This window comes from Malania oleifera, chromosome 6, assembly GCF_029873635.1.
Source record: "Malania oleifera isolate guangnan ecotype guangnan chromosome 6, ASM2987363v1, whole genome shotgun sequence".
Classification (NCBI taxonomy): domain Eukaryota; kingdom Viridiplantae; phylum Streptophyta; class Magnoliopsida; order Santalales; family Ximeniaceae; genus Malania; species Malania oleifera.
This window is the reverse complement of record NC_080422.1, coordinates 46,862,947-46,870,417: the sequence shown is the minus strand read 5'-3', so window position 1 is coordinate 46,870,417 and position 7,471 is coordinate 46,862,947. Positions and strand designations below refer to the sequence as shown.

Genomic DNA, 7,471 nt, shown 5'->3' with positions numbered 1-7,471 from the left:
TAGCATTCTTCCCTATATACAGATGGGACAACCTTCAAGCATATTTCTACATACTACCAAGATCTTCGTTGGTGTAATATCAGTTAATTCAACATTCAGTGGTTGAGTTTCCACCCCACACATTTTAACATGCACCATAGATATAAAAGAATTTGTTCTTTTAGAATCAAATAATACTACCACTTTCTTTGAAAATATAGAAATATTACCTATCACCACGTCAGTGGCATTCTTTGCATCTCCTGGAGAGTAGACACGAGTCGGGGCGGTATTCTTCTGAGGATTGCCTCAAGGTGCCTGATTTCCCTAGTATTGATTAGGAGTAGGTGCATTATTCAGTGACACATGATAGTCTCGTGCAATGTGGCAGGGTCTATCGCATTAATAACAGATTATTACTCCAACTCGACATTCACCCCAATGCCTATTATTACATTTAGGACAAAGAGGGCATGGTGGATTGTTCTAATAAGCCTGATTTCCCACTACTTGCCTTTGGCTCACATTATTACTATTTCTCTACCAAGGACCCTAACTAGCACCGACGTGAAAACCTAGAGGTGCGAGCCTCTTCCTTTGATTCAGTATCTCTGCACTTCTCAATAGAATTTTCTCTATTACCGCTGCTTTATCCACCAACTCAAATAATTTCTAGACTTGAAAAGCCACCACTTGCTTATAAATCCTCAGATTCAAACCCTTTTCAAATCTCCGAGCATTCTTTGGTTCATCTGGAACCAAATATGGGGCAAATCGAGCAAGCGCCATAAACTTGGCCATATACTGTTGAACGGTCAAGCTCCCTTGAGTTAGATTTGTAAACTTCTCTGCCTTGGACTCTTTGGTGGAGGCAGGAAAATAATGATCCAAGAAAAACTCCTTGAAACGTTTCCATGTAAAAATTTTCGGCTCTGGCCTTTACTCCTTGAGCAGCTTCATAGAAGTCCACCAACGTTTGGCCTCACCAGTCATCTTGAAAGCGACATATAGAACCTTCTACTCGTCTGTGTAGCGAAGGACTGCCAATAAGTCCTCCATCTTTTGAATCCAATTTTTTGTAGCAATTGGATCAGCTCCTCCCTCAAAAGTTAGGGGGTTCATACTAGTGAACTGCTCAATGGTACACCCCTAGTCAGTGGGTGGGCAACTTAGTCCCCTAGAGCTCCAAAGAATCTTCGTCATAACCTGCTATGCTACTTCACGTATCACCACAGCAGAATTAACACCCTCCTAGTTGAAAGCCTCCATATTATTACTTCCATCCGCATTCTTGTTGTTATTTCTAAGGTCTATTCTGAAGAAAAGACAAAAAATTATTTTACGATCACAAATTACAATGTGCCCAACAATACACTAAAAATATCTTAACCTACCCATTCCTACCCTCATCATAATTCATACCTATACTCTAGTAAAATTATTCACTAAATTCTACAGAACCTATCTCCTAAGCTCTGATACCACAATATGATGACCAAAATTTTTTTCTAATACCAAAATGTGACGCCCCGAACCCAGTGGGGTCCAGGGTGAGACCTTTCATAAATAAAATCAATACAAGCAGTGGAAATAATTTTAACACCCCAAATATTAAATTACCAAAGTACTAAACCACCATAATTTCATGAGAGTCTTTAAGTAACAATATTTACAACACGTGGAATATATATATATATATATAAAGAGAGAGAGAGAGAGAGAGAGAGAGAGAGAGAGAGAGAGAGAGAGAGAGAAACACTCATGGCAACTATGACACCTTGTAAGGTACTGTTGAGCCATTTGTTCATTTCTCGAGTTGTTGACGTCAAACTCTGAGTTTATAAAACTCAACCTTCCTTCTTTTTCTGGACTTCCCTTGCCAACTAGTCTTCATTTTTGCACTTGCCAACCCAGAGGAACATTAAGTGGCACGACCAGAAACACACAAGGGTGACTTATTCTTCTACCGCAGACTCCAAAGTTTAGACTAAGATAAAAATGATGCAAGGTTCAATCAATTCCTCAACCAAATGACCCTTCAGGGTGACCATATTGAAATACTGAGACAGAACTGAGAGCAAAATTATCGAGAGCCTCGAAGAAGTGTTCGACCAAGAGACCTTAAGGGATGCCTATGTTGAGTTCTTGAAATTTCCTAAAGATCGAGATCCTACAAGTCTCGACCACCAATTTGACCAACAAGACCTTGAGGCGCAGTGCAGTTGAAGACATTGAAGATTTGAATTCTTGATTTCCCGCAAGTCTCGACTAAGGCATGCACAAGAAGGACATAGGGGCGACTTGGTCGACAGCGACGATCTTTTGCTCGAGATCTGCTGCAAACTTTTCTAACTTGTAAAACAAACCTTATAAACCCTAGAACCTATAAGTATTCGCTACGAACACGAGCTCTGGGTTCCTCTTTAGCCACTCTTAGGTTAGTGACAGACTTAAGATGTCATTGAGAGCCACTTTAGATTAGGAGTAGAGTTGATTTCAATTCCTGTTTCGGTTTGTGCATGAAGTGTCCAACGGCCTGTGACAACCGGCAGCATTCTTGTGCTATGTATATTACATGATCTTCTTTTGTACTTACTAGCGTTAGTGACAAACGTGATGAACGCAAAGGGATGATCTTCTTACATGCTTTCTCTTTACTACTTTCATTTATTATTTCGATTGTGATGATGTTTAGTGACAAGATTAGCACCTATATTGCTTCAATCAGGTACACGTATTAGGCTACAATCTCCCATAAAGGTTCTCGTGATCGTTTGTGATAGAGTATACTTTGGATCCCGAACATACTCTAGATGGCTGGTGCACCCTTGCTACTCTATACCATCGAATGACTCCTTGTACTATTTAGCCGGGTTCTGGTTAATTTAGTACAGTAAACTCACTGAACTTAGATTACGCCAAACAACGTCCTAAATTATATTCATGTCTAAACATTGCTTTGTAGGAGTAGGGTTAGCTTAGATTTATTTGCTTTCTTTTACATGCTTTACAGTAGATTGTTAGACTTCACCCATTAAAAAATACCACTTTTTTACTTCTCTTTTATACAAGGATAGAGTAAACTAATTTAGAAGAGGTCACATAACTATGCCTTAAGTCTTCGTGGATCAACACCCGACTTACCCACATTTTACTGAACTTGGGATTAGTTAGGTTGTATAAATTTTATCTTTGGTAGTTAAGGACCCAAGCTTTGGTAAGCCTACCAAATTTTGGCGTCGTTGCCAAGGACTTGGCTACGATTATGAACCAACTTCTAATTTAGGGTATTGTTGCCTTGTTCTTTTGATTTGCTCTCCTTTTATTTTCACTTTCTTTATTGTTTTTATTTTTTTTATTTTTGTTTACAGTTTCTGAAGTTTGAATCTTTGTGCTTAAAGGTGAGCATGTATGGTCTGCGTTCTTTGGAACCTGAGATAATTCCCATAGATCCTAAGTTTGAAAAATCTAGTAGATCCCTTAGGAAACCTATCTCTAATCTAGAGAAGGCTCAGTCATCTGAACTAAAAGCCATGGCCAAAAATAATCCACCGGTTCCCGCTGAACAAATCTCAGAACCTCAAGCTCCCCCACCTACCTGTAGTAGGAGAACAACCCCTTCGGTCTCTTAGGGACTACTTTGTACCTAATGCATACACCTCCCCATCTTGCATCTGGTTATTGGATATCCAGGTGGCGCAATTCAAGATTAAGACTTCAATAATCTCGATGCTGCCCAACTTTCATGGGAATTGCACTGAAAATCCTTATCAGTATCTGGATGAGTTCTTGGAGATTTGCTCCACCATCCGTATACCTAATTTTAGTGATGACGCCCTTCGTCTTAGGCTTTTTCCATTCTCTCTGAAGGATAAGGCCAAATATTGGCTGACGTACTTAGAGCCGAATTTGGTGGCCAGCTGGGCCACCATGCAACATGAATTTTTGAAAAAGTACTTCCTAATTGGGAAGACTAACCAGCTACGAAGGGCAATCACAAGTTTCACACAAACGAATAGGGAACTTTTCTTTGAGACCTAAGAGCGTTTCAAGGACCTACTTCATAAATGCCCACACCATCAGGTCCCCAAGTGGCAATTAGTTCAAACTTTTTACGAAGGGTTAACTGAGAGAGATAGTTCCATGGTTGATGAATCGTGCAAAGGTACTTTCCTCACAAAGCATGAAAACGAGGCCGGGATTCTCTTTGGAAATTTGGCTAAAAATTCTCAGCAACATATGGCTGCCACTCATAGACTACCCAATCCATCAACCTATAAACCTAAGGGAGTTTACGAGTTAGCCACAAGTCAAGACCTAGCCCCTACATTGCATGCCATATCCAAAAAATTAGACCAGTGCTTATCCTTAGGACCGCAGGCAATGGCATGTGCAAAGGTTTGTGCAATCTGCTCTGACCCTTCTCATACATATTATAATTGCCCCCACACACATTCCCATCCTGAGCTTGTGTAAAAGAAAGTAAAGGCCACCCACAATTGGTATGACAAGCCGTCTAACGACCCTTATTCGAATATCGAAAACTCCGGGTGGAAACAACATCTCAACTTCTCTTGGAGGCCACAAACTCCAAGTTTTCAATCCCAAAGACCTCCGCAAGCCCCTAATGCTTTGCCTTCACGCTCATACCAAAATATCCAAAATCATTCTGATTGAACCTGTTGGAATTGGTGTGATCCCAAGAGGGGGGTGAATTGGGTTTTAAAAATATTTCAGCTAATTTAAATACTTACGCCAATTTACCACATATCATATCCAATTTTAATTATGGTTGTTTATGTAAAAAATGAATAAGCAATATATGCAGACATACATGTGTATCTCATTTAAAATAAATGTGTGCATGCAATTTGTTATAACCATAAATGAACAAGCATACACATGCTGAATTTAAAGTGCATAAATTAAATGAGATGATAAGAGAGAGACACACGATATTTGTTATCGATGTTCGGCCAAACTAGCCTACGGCCCCCCCCTTGGGCATACCCCCCAAGGATTCCACTAACCCTGCTCACTTAAACGGGCGGAGCAAAAGTCGTTACAACCTTTACTTACGGGGTGAGGTAAACCCCAACTCAATTACAAGGTTGAGCCCAACTTATTTCACTTATGAGGCTAAGAGTTCCCAGTTCAATTTTTGGGTTGAACCGAACCGGTCTCACTTACGGGGTTGAGACTCCATAGTTCAATTCCCGGATGAACCCAACTGATATAAAAAAAAAAATTGTACATAATAATGCTTTTGAAAATACAAACAACGATGTACACGTTTAAACTCATAAAATGCACACTTTAATATGATATGATTTATGCTCAGTAAAGAAAGGGTATAAAACAAATATTCCAATCTTTGATGAAAGACATATATCATAAAATGCATCAAAGATTTGAACAATAATAAAATACTTCTCCAAAAAATATTTTCAGTACTAAGTAGGTGAACCTAGGGTTTGCTTTTCAAATAGTTTTTGCACAAATAAAAATATATATGAAAAATGAATATTGTGTTCTCCAAAAGGATTTTTGCAAATGAAAAATATTTGGAGAATCTAGGAGTTAAGCTCAAAGATATTTGTGCAATGAATACAAAAACAAATACCCAAACAAAATACTCTCTTAAAAATATATATATTTCAAAAAATGTAACAAAGAGAATTGGAGAGTATGAAAATTTTAACTCCAAAATGATTTTTGAAATAAAAGAGTATGTGGGGGAGCTTTGATTAAGTAAAAAAGTTTAAGAAAAAAAGTTTGCTAATCTGGAGTAATGAAGGGGTATTTATAGTTTTTCTAAAAATTATGACCATTGGGGACATGCTCGGTTTTTTGAAAAAGTTTAATTAAAAAATTAATGATATTTTAGCCCTTAAAAAATTTCCAACTCAAGATGTTCAGTCGACCATATTTAAGGTTTGGTCAGCTATATTACTAGGTTCGGTTGACCATGTCAATTTTGAACTACGGATTTGGTCGACCATCTCAAGGCGATTTTTGAACCCTTCATAGGTTTGGTCGACCAAGGCAAAGGTCGGTTGACCATTCCTATGGATTTGGTCGACCAAGGCCAATATGAACTACAAGGTTCAATCCACCAAGTAGTTGGGGGTCAAACACGTGTTAATTCAGTCGACTGTGGATGGTTAGTTCATTTTAGAATGATCGATCGAGCGAAGTCAATATGCTGACTTCTGGTCAGTTTGGTTGACCGTGGCATTTATATTGCCAAGGGTTCGGTCGATTGATACAGTCAAATGTTTGACTCAGGGTAGGTTTGGTCGACCAAGCTTATTTGTATTAAAGGATTCGGTCAACCGAGACTTTTGAATTAAACCTAAAAACCCAATATTGATCGACCGAAGTCTTTATAAGCCCTAATTTGACCCTAAAGCAATTTCTAAACCTTTTGTAAAATTTTATCTTTTTATGAAAAAGGTTTTGTATGAAGTGTAGGTGCACTAAGGTTAGTCTATAGTCATCTGAGCATTCAAGTTATATCATGCAGATGCATGCATTATTACAGACCAAATAATAAGAGAACTTAAATGTAATACAAATTAAAATGAATGTCTTTGTCTTTTGCTCTTCAGTCTTCATGGAATATGCTAGAATGATATGAGCATTACGTTCTTCTTGGCTTCCATTTTCCCTTGATCTTATATGTGATTTGAATTATATACATGTTCACAAGTTAAGTACACACATAAGATACATGTGCTTTGTCAACATCAAAACAGGGATCGGACTCAAAAAGTCAACAATAACCCCCTTTTTGATGATGACAAACATACTAGAGCAAAATGGGTACAGCCTGAAAAGGCTCCCTCTAAGAATATGCATAATGTAAAATATAAATTGTAAGCATAAACATATTTACAAAATAAGACATTGCAAATAATCATGCATTTAAAATTTTGCATTAAGGCACAAGCTCAGATATTTTACCCCTATATTATTTGCCCCTAAAAAATATTTCTCTATTGGTCATAAACATTTTTCTCATTAAATTCTCCCCTTTTTGGCATCAACAAAAAAGGGTTAAGCTAAGTAGAAAAATATTTTATTGTTTAAAAACATACTTAACAAAGAGAATTCCCCCTTTTTAAAATAATTTTAATTTTCTTGAGAAAAAATCTCCCTTTTTTTGGCTTAGGATTTGGGCAAAGAAATTTTTGAACTATTTTAAAAAATAGCAATTAAGCACACAAAATAGTTTAACTGATCATAATAAAAGATTAAAATGACATGTTAACAAGATTAGACCAGAAATATCCTCAGACCATTGCAATTTAGGCACAACGTAAGACCGACAAAAGATTTGAATTTAAAGCATGCGATATATATATAAAAAAAAAATAGGCTCGAGCATAAGAATGGTCTAACTAGTGCACATGCATTTCATGTAAGATCCATGAACCAATTATGCAACACTCATAAAAAGAATTTATAAACAATATAATTTGATGACATA

The 7,471-nt window shown here is 37.4% G+C and overlaps 1 non-coding gene across 1 annotated transcript; it reads right to left on the bottom strand.

Moving 5' to 3' along the window:
* Window positions 1-3,958: 3,958 nt before the first annotated feature.
* LOC131158976 (small nucleolar RNA R71) lies at window positions 3,959-4,064 on the bottom strand. The gene has a single exon (XR_009137592.1). It is a non-coding gene; the product is annotated as a small nucleolar RNA R71 (small nucleolar RNA).
* Window positions 4,065-7,471: the final 3,407 nt, after the last annotated feature.